The sequence below is a fragment of the Zootoca vivipara genome, chromosome 8, assembly GCF_963506605.1.
Source record: "Zootoca vivipara chromosome 8, rZooViv1.1, whole genome shotgun sequence".
Taxonomy (NCBI): Eukaryota; Metazoa; Chordata; class Lepidosauria; order Squamata; family Lacertidae; genus Zootoca; species Zootoca vivipara.
Window position 1 is genome coordinate 50771224 of NC_083283.1, and position 12532 is coordinate 50783755.

The window sequence follows — 12532 nt, forward strand, 5'->3', positions numbered from 1 at the left end:
AGAATATCTGAGTGAAACGAGCTCTCCTTCCTGGTAAGTCTCCTCTTTTCCTTTGGGTGCTGTGGGAGTGGATATGAGGCCTGTGTGGACACCCTAGACCAGGCATCCCCAAACTTTGGCCCTCCAGATGTTTTGGACTACAATTCCCATCATCCCTGACCACTGGTCCTAGGAGCTAGGGATCATGGGAGTTGTAGGCCAAAACATCTGGAGGGCCGCAGTTTGGGGATGCCTGCCCTAGAGAGAGGATAAGCAAATGGACCACGGCAGGAGCCCCATCAGCACAGTATGGAGAGACTCAGGCCTTACGGCTGATGGACTTCCACAAGTGAAAACCCTACACACTTGCCTGGCTTCCTCGGCATGGGAACAGCAGCTGAGCCTGAGCAGCAGGCCCTGTTGCCATTACTGTATTGTGTGCATGGCTGGGTCAAGGGCACTTGCCCCACAACACCAAACTCTGCAATTAGCCCTAGCTTCCTTGCTCACCCTCTCTGTCTTTTGGTAAGGAGGATGGGTGTTGAAGGTCAGCTTGAGATGCTCTGCTGCCCAAGGCAGGGTACGTGCTATGCAGCGGTTAGCGCATTGGGCCTCCCCATTAGGTTATGAAGCTCCCTGCTTGACCTGTGGTCAGTTACTTACCTCACAGGTTTGTTGTGAGGATACCATATGGAGAGGGAGAACCATGAGTTCCTTGGGAGGAATGGTGGGATATCCATCATCCTCATCACTCACCTCTGTCCATGGATACGGCCAGGATTTATGTTGGGAGGGGGGCAAGGACACTCACCTGTCATCATCTTCTGTCTGGCTCTGTCTAGCAGATTTGGAATGAAATGTCTCAACAACAGTTGCTTTAAATTACTTTCTATTGACCCCCCCCCCCAAGTGCTCAGAAAAATCTGCCCAAATCTTTCTGCAAGTTCTGCTTTTAAGTAGTTAAGTATTTTTTTTTAATTTATTTACTTGATTTGAAGGGTGGGGGCAGCTGCCCCTCGGGCCTCTGTCCCCTGAAAAAGTCAATGCATATAGTACTCCAGGCTAGCCAAATCATTTCCCCGTCCCTGAAAGTATTTTATTAATTAATTAAATTGATATACCCCCTTTCATCCCACGGGGCAGCAATAGAAATGCAAGGATGCCATGATAATAAACTAAGGAAGGCGAGACCTCGAGGCCTCCCTCTGCCTAATGAAGAAGGCTGATCCCGGGAGCTCGCTTCCCGGTCTAGAGCCGTCTCCTTGGATCTCTTTCCTTCCAGATGGGCTCCCTAAAACGGATCCCGGGATGGATCGACTTGCACTGCAGCCGCTCGCCCCTCGCATCCCGGGGACTCTCTCCTTGGATCTCTTTCCTCTCTCCATCGCCAGTCGAGGCGCAGGAAGCGCGGCCGCCTCTCCTCTCCAAGCGAGCGGGCGAAGGCAAGGCGCGCGGCGCTCGCGATCGGCCGGGAAAACGGGGCTCTCGCCGCTGAACCGCCGCGCTCGGGCGGACGGCGCCAATTGGGCAGGGCGGGGCGGGGCCCGGCGCCGCAGGAGCACCCCCCTCGCCGCTCATTGGCTCTCGCGGCCTCTCGGCAGGCTCCGATTGGCGGGGAGGGAACCCCCTGTGTCGGCGTCCGCCCGAAGCTAAGCCGCTCGCCTAGGCGAAGCAAGTTCTCGAGCGGAGCCCGGGCACATGGTCGAGAAGAGGCGGCCAGGACTTCGCCGCTCTGGCGCCGGCCCGCTTGGATTAAAGGCTTCTGGCTCGGCGGTTGAGAAGCGAGAGAGACGCGCGGGGATAAAGCAGGTAAGGCTGCAACGTGAGAGCAATTGCAGGGAAAGCGGTGGGTTAATTTCCCCCCCTTCCCCTCCCTCTTCGCATTTTCCTCCTTCGCAAAGCCTTTCTCCCGAGTCCCGGGGCAAAGTCAGCTGCCGCTCTGCGGCTAGACGGGCGGGCATGAGGATTGCGTCCCGAAGTTTGCCTCGCCGATCGCGTCGCTCGCTGGTGGCAAAGACGCTGCCTGGGCGAAGAGGCTTGTCCGGGAGAGATGCTCGATTTCGCCGAGCTTGCAAAAGGTACCCGGAGCGGACTTCTGCTGCCTCTTCCCCTCGCCCTCCCACCGGTCGATGCCACATATAGCAAGATATTATCGCGGGGAACAAACTCCCCACAAGGACCTTTAGAAAGAAAACTGCTCGAGAATGGCTCAGGAGGTAGATTACGTAGGCAGCAGGGACGAAGGCAGCTACTCTTGCAAAAGGAAGCAAGGGAGGGGGCAAAGCTTCTCCCCCCCCCCTCCTTATGCAATTTGCTGGAGAGCTAAACTGCTACCGCCTTGCGCTTGTCCTACTGCCTGCTGCTGGTACTGATGCTGTGGACTGGAAGGCTAGTGATGCAGGCAGATCTCCGCGCGTGCCTCTGCCGTCTCCATCCTTTGGAAGCCGGGATGTTTCGCAGTTTTTGCAAAGGTGGAAGTGAGAGCGTGTTTTTAATTAGCATGCAGTTAGTGAGGTTCGCTCTGCGGTGTGTGACTGGCTCCTGCTGACCTCCATCGTTTGCATGTGCGTGCGTGTATCCCCTCCCCCCCTTCTTTTCCTCTTTTTTTTGTAAAGTAGATTTGGCTTTTTGCCCTGCTTGCCTAGCTGATCAGACGTCCTGCTGAAGTAAAATGGACATTTTGTCTAATGCTCAGGTCTTCCTTCTGTGATGTCAGGTGAGTCCCTGTTGCCTTCAGGATGACTTTTGTTAGGGATGGGTTTAAGGAAGGGGGGGGGGAGAGAGAGAGAGACTGTGCTTGGTGAAGCTTTTTTGATTCCGCAAATGGAATCCTTGATACTTTAATCCTTTTCAGTTGTTGGGAAGAATAGCCCTGTTGGATAGAAAGCGCTTGGAGTCAAAGCAGACTTGAAATGACACTCATGACTTCATGGTTTCCTCCAACAGGACGTATTGTCCTTTCTCTCCCCCTCTCTTCTTTCTTTTGGAAAATAAAAATATTAAGGCTTTGTTGTATATAATTATACCTTGCTAGGATGACACAAGCAGCCAACCACCATCAATTACAACCAAAACACCTCTTGGTAATGATATATAGGCTACTGTAGGCACCCCTCTGACTATATTGTGCTAATTTTGATGGTAGATGAATTTAGGTGTCCTTTCCATTCATGCCTTTTAGTGAAAGTCAGATATGTTCATCTTTTGCAAAAAAAAAAAAAGGACAACAACCTAGTTTTTCTGTTGACATTTGGATTCTGAGATTTTGTGTGAGTGCTAGATATCCTGACGGGTCAGTGGTAGGAAATGGTATTGAGGGGTCTGGTTGTTTTCTGGCAGTCAGAATATGAATTTTAAAGCTGCAGATATATAAATACCAGCAACGATAGATAATAACTGGCATGCCAGTACTCAGGGTGTTTAGCAAAAAAATAACTATAGCTTTCTTTAAAAGTATTTCCCTGCTGTGCTGTCATGATTTACCTTCGAAATCTGTGACTGAAAATGAGCTTTGTCTTCAGTTCAAAACCCCCCAAGTCTAACTTTTAAAGCACCACAAGGTGTGAGTACCCGAGGGAGTACAATGTGTATGGCTTGTGCTGTTCATAAAGAGTAGCAACATTTCAAATAAGTAAATAAATTCAGCTGACAGAAATGGAGCTTAATTGATCAATGTTTTGTTTCGCATTAAAATAAGCTGATAAAGGTTTCCTATGAACAGAAAATACTTGAGATTAGACACAGAAGCAGGACATGGAGATGTATGGATGATGATCTGAACCAGTAAGGATATTCCTATGCGAATACCAAAAGTTTTCAGGCTTTGCTAGAATTACACATGGAAGGCTTAAGCTGGTTGAGATAAGGGGGCGAGGGACACAGCACCATCCAGTGTTTAATAGTGATCATCTTTCTGCAAAAACTTTTAAGGTCTTCAGGGTTAATTGGAGGACATAGTACCTTTCACAAAGTGAAAGATTATAACTAATTAAGTACTGCTTATAGGTCAGGGGTGGTGGTGTTAACAATGGCACTCTTTAAGTCTCCCTGTGCTGATAGAATCACAGTGCTCTGCTTTCCTTGTGTGTAAGAGAGTAACTGCAGAGCATCTGTAGAACTGCAAGACATCCTAGAGTTGGCCATTTTTCCTAAGAAGTATGGTCCCCATTTTGATGTCTTGTTTTCAGTGCCTTAAACCAGCACCCTAGGTCTTTGGTGCATGCATGTGTTTAACCTTTAGAAAAGTCGCCGCTGGGCAGGGCATATTTGCTATTCCTATAGAAACCCATGTTTATTTCATCCTGAGTCAACATCCTTTGAGTGAAGAAGATTTTTTTTTAATCCCAAAGTATTCAGAAATGTAAGTAGTTAATGGAAGTTGCTTATTTTCAACTTTTAAGTGATCTGGAGTTGAGAAACTCTTAGCACAGCCTAGGATGAAGCAAGAATCCATTGTCTATCTCACAACCAGATATTGCAGTGACATTTTCTTCTCAACCATCTTCATTTGCTTTAGCTGATGAGGTACCATTTGTGCTTCCTTCCCAGACTTATCTTCTGCTTTCTCATGACAGTAAGGCATCAGATGAGCCTTGCTGAGAAGGGGTGCATAAAGATAGGTGGTGTGAATGTGCAGCTATAAGCAGCAATACAGGAGTGCCTCCTCTGGGAACATAGTGGCTTTGCAGGGAGGGAGCTGCCACAAAGTAATCCCTTCTGTATATGGAGATGTCTTAATCTTGACAAGGAAATGAAAACAAAGGCAGAGTTGAATGCTGGATTTGATTCCTGCATCTCTGCTTTAGCTTTAGAAATAGCACAGTAAAACAGACTGTCCTCCCTTTTTCCCCAATGCACATTTGGGGGAATTCTTGAAAATTTGTCCTCAGTGGAAGACAAATGGAAGCATGATAGAAGAGCTCAAACGTCCTGTGTGTGTGTCTTGAAGCAGGCAACACTTTAGTAGGCTATCATTGGATAAAGTGTTCCAAATGATGGAATGGCTTTTTCTTTTTCACCTTGGAAATGATTTCCCTCTCCACTTATCTTCAGAATAAGAAAGAAAGAAAATTAGGGGAATTTGACTGGAATAATGTGCTCATTTCAATATAAAAGGCTCATTTGAAAAAAAAACCTTAGGAAAATGGGTTGGGTTACTCAACTTCATGTTGTAAAATTCAAACACACATCTTAAAAAGTTGTAAAAGCTTCATGCACTTTAGTCCTGTTTCTTGAGTGTTGTATAAAGAGTCATGATCACTGTTTTTTTGTTTTTGTTTTTGTTTTGTATATAGTCCTTACAGAAAACCATGCCATACCCAGAAGTATGCCTTTTCTTTGTTTTGCAAACTTCTCAAGTCCTTTCTTGTGAGTTTGAAGAACCGGGACTTAGTCCGATGTAGCAGGGCCGTATATTTGGACCGGTGCATGCTCCTTGGATGTAGATGCCAGGAAGCACGCCATATGTTTTCACTCCTTTGTGACTATTTAGCCAAGTTTAATAGTTAATACAGGGAACTGAATGCATCTAATCAAGCCAGGTTTAGCTTCAGAGAGCTGTCTCATTAAGGGAACCCTCCTATACTTCTCCCAATAAGACAACTTCTATCTTTGAGAACATCTGGGTCAGCAGTTGTAATATGGATCACAATCTAGTTATAATTGTGGTGTATGCTGTAGCTACCTAGATTCCACTCCCTCCACACCTGGTTAGGGTCCATGAAGCAAAGGTGCATTGAACATGCCTGAAAAATTGAACATTTCTCTTTTAAGGTTGGAGAGGAGTGTGCAGTTATGCTTGAAAGCCCACAGGAGGCGGACTTAGATGTTGTTCCAAAAGCAATTTGGTTTTCCCTTTGGGTTTGTGAAACGGAATGACAAATTGTAAATGCTGTAGCTATAGCTGATCAGCTATCATGGGGCAGACCTTCTGCTTCCACAAGTATTCAAGGGGTCATAGTTCAGACTCTGGGGGTAGCAGTCAATGGTGGAATTATCACAACACACAGAGCATTACTTGATTGAAAGACTGCAGAGTGGTGTGAAGATGAAGGGATAACTCTTGAACTGTTGACCTAGATGGGGTATAATTTTCCACTTGCCATTGTCTGTGCTCCATATCAGGGTTGTTTGCAAGGAAAGTAAGAATCAGGGTTAACAACTGGGCGGTGTGATAATGCTGAGAAGCTAAAGCCATTAAGAAAATGGGAAATAGATGTGAAAGAAGCATTGAGGGCATTAAAAGGCTGCACATGACCTTGCAATGGAGAACGCTTGCCCTGTGGATGACATGGATAAGATATGGAAAGTTCTTAGCGCAGCTGCCTTTCTATGGGTCTGTAAGCTATAACAGGAATGTATTGGCAGTCCTGTTGTGTGGAGGTCAGGAATAGAGGAGAAAAATACTGATTGGGCAAAGCCTCGTGCAGAAGATCAGTCTTCCCCAAAAATGGCAGATCGAGATTTGGGGTGAAGTGGGATTTGTGATGTATATGGAAATGATTAATTTGTGCCTAAAGGTCAGGTAAGGGAGGGAAAAGAACATGCCACTTCCCAAAAGTTTAATTGCGATATAAATGCTGCCCATGTTAATAAACACTGTTAAGCTCACTTATTCGTGACATCTCAGCTAACTGGATTAGAATTGCAATTATTGCTATCATGGTGCTGATCGTATTTGTAGTCAAATATAATAATTAGTATTTTTAAAGGTGAGGAAAATCTTATGCATCTTGTCTAAATCTATGGCCGCTTGCTATAGTTAACTGTTTATAATGACTGCTCATATGAACACTGTGAAGCACAGCTCAGTGCTAAAGGCAGTTTCTTGGAAGTAAGTCCTTGTAACTTCCATGTACCGTAACTGTGTTTGGAGTCACTGTATACGGGCATTATGTTCCATATATTACGGCTGGAATCTTAAAAATCTGTTTACTTGGAAATAGGTTTCATAGTGAGGCTTATTTCCATGTACTTGAGATCAGGTGCAAAAAAAAAAAATAAGTGAAACTTTTTTTGCCACTATATTTTAGAATACAATTTCTTTCCCAGTGGGACACTTAAGGTTACATGCAGGTAGCAAGAATTGTTAATTAAAAAACAACCTCAACAGTTTCATAGGCTAGTGATCTAAATATGTGTGTTAAAACATATTGGAGTGGATTTTTAATAGTCACTCATTACTATTATTTTTTAAAAAACATTTTCTGTAAAATATACATGATTACAGTATTCTATCCCAATATAAAACCAAGCACCAGAGAATATGCTTCTCTGTGTTTTTGTATAGAGATTATTGAATTAAAATGCTGAGTTCTTTCACAGTACATGGACTGCAGTGATTAAAAATGAAAATATTTCAGATTAGAGTTAAAAATAGAGTTTTTAATAGAACTTGAGGTTTTTTTTAAAAAAAACCCTTTTGAACTGTTTGATCTTCATTTTATAATTAGATGTTTAACATATACGCTAATTGCAACTGCAAATAATTTTTCCTCCAGCTCTTTTTGCCCGTTCATCAATTGTGCATTCCGAAGACATTCAAGGTTGAGACAAGTGCATTTTAAAACAAAATCTTTGAGTCACTTTCTCCTTCACTTAGTACTTTACTCCTTGAAGCAGAGATGACACAAATGACACCTAAATCGTAGGAGGAAGGTGCAGTCTCTTTATTGCTTTCAGTGGTAGTAATATTAGTTGCTGAAGCTGACAAACACAAGCCTTGAATGTATGCCTTGGCAGTTAAAAGGCCTTTCAGTAATATGAAAGCTGTGATGATATTTAACGACTTTGTACAGTAAATGATCCTGAAACGATGGTTATTCCGACACATACATATAGCACAGTAATGTGTATTTGTGTGTTTATAGCTTTAGTACATACTTCTATATGAAACAGGGGATAAAGTATATTTAATAAATAATTGACTGTTCTGCAAGAATAGAAGGATATTATAAACTCGATATTGCTTCCCCCCCTTTTTTAAGAAGTTTACTACACCGCAGTGTTAAACAGACTGGAAAGGCAAAGAAATAAAAGTAAAGAATTTGTGCAGATATAATAACAGCCATTAAGACGAAAGCAAGTGAACTATCCAGTTGGAAAAATGTGTTGCCACTTAACTGAACAAAAATAATTAGAACAATGAAACATCCTGCTCAACCCATTTGAAAATGGGTAAATAATGAGGGCTTCCTGCAAACGATGCCAGTGTTTTGTAGGCCAGGGTTAGTCACTTGTTTACTTTCTTCAGGTATCCCCCCAAAAAGTCACTCCCTGTGGATCTGACACCAGGTCTGCATAGATGCCCCCTTCCCACGTCTTTCCCAAGACAGCATCTGGCTCAGGGTTCTGGTGGTTTTGTATAACTCTTCTTTCAGATATTTAGCATTGTGCTAAGGGGAGTTATTGATGACCTCTGTTACCATGAAAAGGTCTGCAAAGTTTCTTACTAAGCCATGGTGATAGTATATATGTAATGTGTACACACCATATATTTAAAGCACGTCTAAAACACATGACTCCCCCCCCCCCCCCGGAATCCTGGGAACCTTAAACTACAGTCAGTGTTCAAAATTAGCCAGACGCATTTTGCAAATGACACGGGTCCACTTGCAACCACGTGGAGATCTCTGGATGCTAGGTTGGCGACGGGGGAAAACAAAATGTCACTTAGAGATGGACCTGAAATATTTTCGTGGAAGCTTGAGTTTGTTTTATTCCGGATTGTTTCATTTGATGTTTTCATGTGTTGTAAACCACTTCGAGATTTGTTTTTTAAAATATAAAGCACTGTGGGAATGAAAATAATAATTGCAGCAACAACAACAACGTCCACTGCAAAACAAACAAACAAAAACAGCGACCAGGCGTTCCATGGTGGCGACCGTAACCCAGGTTTAAGGCACCATTTGGTGATTAGAATTTTACATGAGTTTCTAACACTGACTAGAGTTTCCAGGACTCTTTGGGGGTTTAAATATATAGTGTGTATGAAGCCATGATAATAAACACAGGGCTGCCAGCCAAAACGTTGCGATATTTGTCCCCATGTCCTTTGCAATATATAGTTCAATTTACATCAGAGCCTGATTTCTTTACAGTGCATGTTCCCTGCCAGCCGCCGCCAATAAAGTGAAGCGGTGCTAATGCTTAGCGGAATTATGTCAGGATATGATGTAACAGGGAAACAATGACACGAGGCTGCCATTTCCTTCAGCAGCCCTTCATTTCTCATAGTTCCACAGTGTGTGGCTGTGGGTTAAGCTCTTGACTCTTTGCTGCTTATGGCTGTGCCTTTGGATCATAGTGGCTCTCCAGATGACAATATTCATGCTCTTCTTCAGGATTAGAGGACAGGATAGCAGCAGCTTCTTCTTCTTTCTTTTTTTTTTTTGTCACAATAAAGGTTACGGCAATCCTGGAGTATAAATGTTTCCTGGGAGCAAGACATTTCAAAGTGCTTTGAAAAGAGGCCCTAACATATTGCAAATGTTTTACTGACATTTCTTATGAAAATTGAGCTGGTATTTTTATCCCTGTTAAATAACAATCTGTTGCCTCTCTGAAGGAAGCTGACAGTTTATCAATATCAGATGGCTACTGCAACTAAGCTGGATCTGTGTGGTTATAATGGTAATGGAAGGATGAAGAAACAGGCACTGTTCAGCCGTTAAACGGTGTCAAGGTTAGGGAAGCTTAATTGTAGTTTGGTAGGATGTCTGGACAAACCATGGCTTATATCAGCCAGCAAACCAAACATGATTTGAAATAGATTTGCAAAAGCGTCTAGAGACCCATCAGGGAAAAGGCGGGGTAGAAATAAGTATAATAAAAACAACAACATGGTTTGTATATTGTGTTTACTATGGTTTGTTATTGTACCTGAATTGACAAACTATAATTGCAACTATAGTTGTGGGTGGCTGTGGGGCAAGGTACCTTATAGAAACAGAACATTGAGCAAATGGGGGGGAGGAAGGCGGAAGTAATAAAAGCAGAAAAGCAACTGTAAATCAAAAATCACAATTTCCCTGTATGCTTGGAAGCTTAACCATAGCTTAATAAACTTTATTAACGCAATCCATAGTTTGTTATGATATCTGAATTGAGTCACCCTCGTTCTTGCACTTTTTAAAGCCATCTCAGCGTTTACCCATGAATTTAGTTGGAAAGAAACGGGGTGACATCTCTTTTGTGTTGAATTGTTAAGTCTTATTTAAAGCTGTGGTTTAATTAAAAACTCCAGGTTGATTTCATCATTCTGTTTAAAAGATAGACACTGCAAGTGAAAGGCCAGACTATTGGCAATCCATGATAGGCTTAACAACTGCCAACTTGCCTCTCTGTTGCTGAATAATTGCCTGAGGTGTTTAGAAGTTGGGGGGTGGGGAGGAGGCATCCAACACGACTCATCATTTGGTGATTGTGATGTTAGTTGTTTCTCAGCTTCAAGTTGCCAACAATCGCTGCAGTTATCATATCAGTAATATAACTTTTGATATCATTTTCATGTTGATCTCCATAACTGGTATATGTATATGTATAAACATTCACACATTTGTGCTGACTGATTGGCTGATGGCGGTTTAATTTTTGGGTGATTCGGTAGAAGCAAAATCTTCACCTAACATTTCTTCCTGCCACACCTGGTATTTTAAGGTTATTGGGATCATTAACCAAATATATGCTCTCTCTCTGCTTTACAGAATGAAGCACTGGTGTTTTAAGTAGGAAGACTTATAAATTGCTACTGCTTAGTTAACATACACAGTCAGGTTGTGGGGTATCACACCAGCCTCTTAAGTAGAGATCTTCTGCTACAAGGAAGTACTATAAAAAGGCATTCAATGGATTCTGTAATAAGAAATGCTTTTATTTGCATTATGGTTCTGGAGTACCTTTTGAAGAGTATTAGAAAGGAGCATCACAGTTGAAAGAACTGAAAGATTGTGTATGGGCAATTCCATTGTTGGGAAGCAAATGCCTCACCTGTTGTTGGGGGCACTGGAGTATCAGCAGCCACACCTGCTTCCTGTGTGACTTCCACAGCTAGAGGAGCAGAACTGGTACTTGCCCCTAAGGCATCCAAATGTGCTAAAATTAAATCAACAGCACCCTGGTTAGGCTTTTGCTTTTTGATACTTTCTGGGCCTGGTCTGGCCTCCCAACTAGCACTTCTTATTTAAGGCAGGGATAGACAACCTGTTGCCCTCTTAACATTGCTGGACTACAGTTCTCATCATCCCTGACCATTGCTTGCTGGGACTGATGGGAATTGGAGTTAAACAGCATCTGGAGAGCATTACTTTGGCTACCTCACTTTGGCTGTCTCTGCCAAAAACAAACAAACAAACAAAACTCTACAATATAATTATTCCACCTGAGAGAAGTTCTAAACATTCAACTCACCATATAGCATAACACTGATATAAAAAATGGAAAATAGGAAAATAAAGAGATCAATGAAAGGAATATGATACCTGCTTTGAGTTAGGTATGAGAAACATATGCAGAGAAAGGGGGCACATTTTATAAGACAAATGGTTGCTTAGGTTACATGTTCCATCCACCTGAAGCCACCATATTTCATTACAGACTATTTGCATATTACAGACATATCACAAACATTGCACAAAGGAGGCATGTGTTGGTTGACTAATTGGTACTAAAGTTGATGGAGCTGTTCCAAGAAAAAGCAAGTGCTTCATTTCTGTATTATATTTTCATGCCACCCTTTCACTCAGTGGTTCACAGGATTGTATGTATCACCCCCCAATCCACCTCCATTTTATTTTATCAACAGTCCAGGGTAGTATTGTAATATAGGCTGAGATATAATGGCAGTCTCAAGGTTGCCCTGTGTTTGTATGTGACTTCAACCAAGGTCCAACATTGTACTGTGTTCTTTAAGAATACAGCACAATGGCAACTAACCAGTGCAATTCACACACTTTATTCTAAATCTTAAATATGTTTACTCAGATGTCAGATCCAGTCCGCTGAAAAAGATTTCTTTGTGATAATGTTTAGGTTTGCAGCTCTTTTTGTAAAACAATAGGATTAGCACCCTGATGCTAAATATTAGTGGCAGAGCATCTGCCTGCGACATTGGTATAACATTACTGTAACATTGCAGGAGCAGCATGTGCTTAGAAATAGTTGAGAGGGTGTCACTACCAATGTGTCCAACCTAGAAAGTACATGTGTCTGGGATGAAATACTCTTGCCTGATGGCAGAGGATTGCAGGCCAAAGAGTCAACTACCCACCCCAAATTACCTTCTTCCAAGTCTCATGCTGCAGGTGCTGGTTTTGACCATTAAAGCCCTAAATGGCTTTGGACCAGGATATCTTAGAAACTGCAGATATCCTGCCATATGAACCTACCTATCATGTTCATGCCTCTTCAGAGGCCCTTCTTCATTGCACCTGCAAAGTGTTAGCTAGAACTGCCAAGGGGCAGTAGAGGCCATTCCTAAATTCAGGACATAATCCCGACAGGCTCTCTGCTAGTAAAAAGAAATACTCTCCACCTTTCTCTTTCTCAAACATAA

The 12532-nt window shown here is 42.8% G+C and overlaps 1 protein-coding gene across 1 annotated transcript in view; it reads left to right on the plus strand.

The window, feature by feature from the left end:
- The first annotated feature begins 1697 nt into the window (after positions 1 to 1697).
- Positions 1698 to 12532, plus strand: part of LOC118090370 (cadherin-7) — a 115058-nt gene continuing 104223 nt past the window's right edge. Inside the window, exon 1 of the mRNA XM_035126025.2 lies at positions 1698 to 1788. The gene's annotated coding sequence lies outside the window, so the exon portion shown is untranslated. The remainder of the gene's footprint in view (positions 1789 to 12532) is intronic.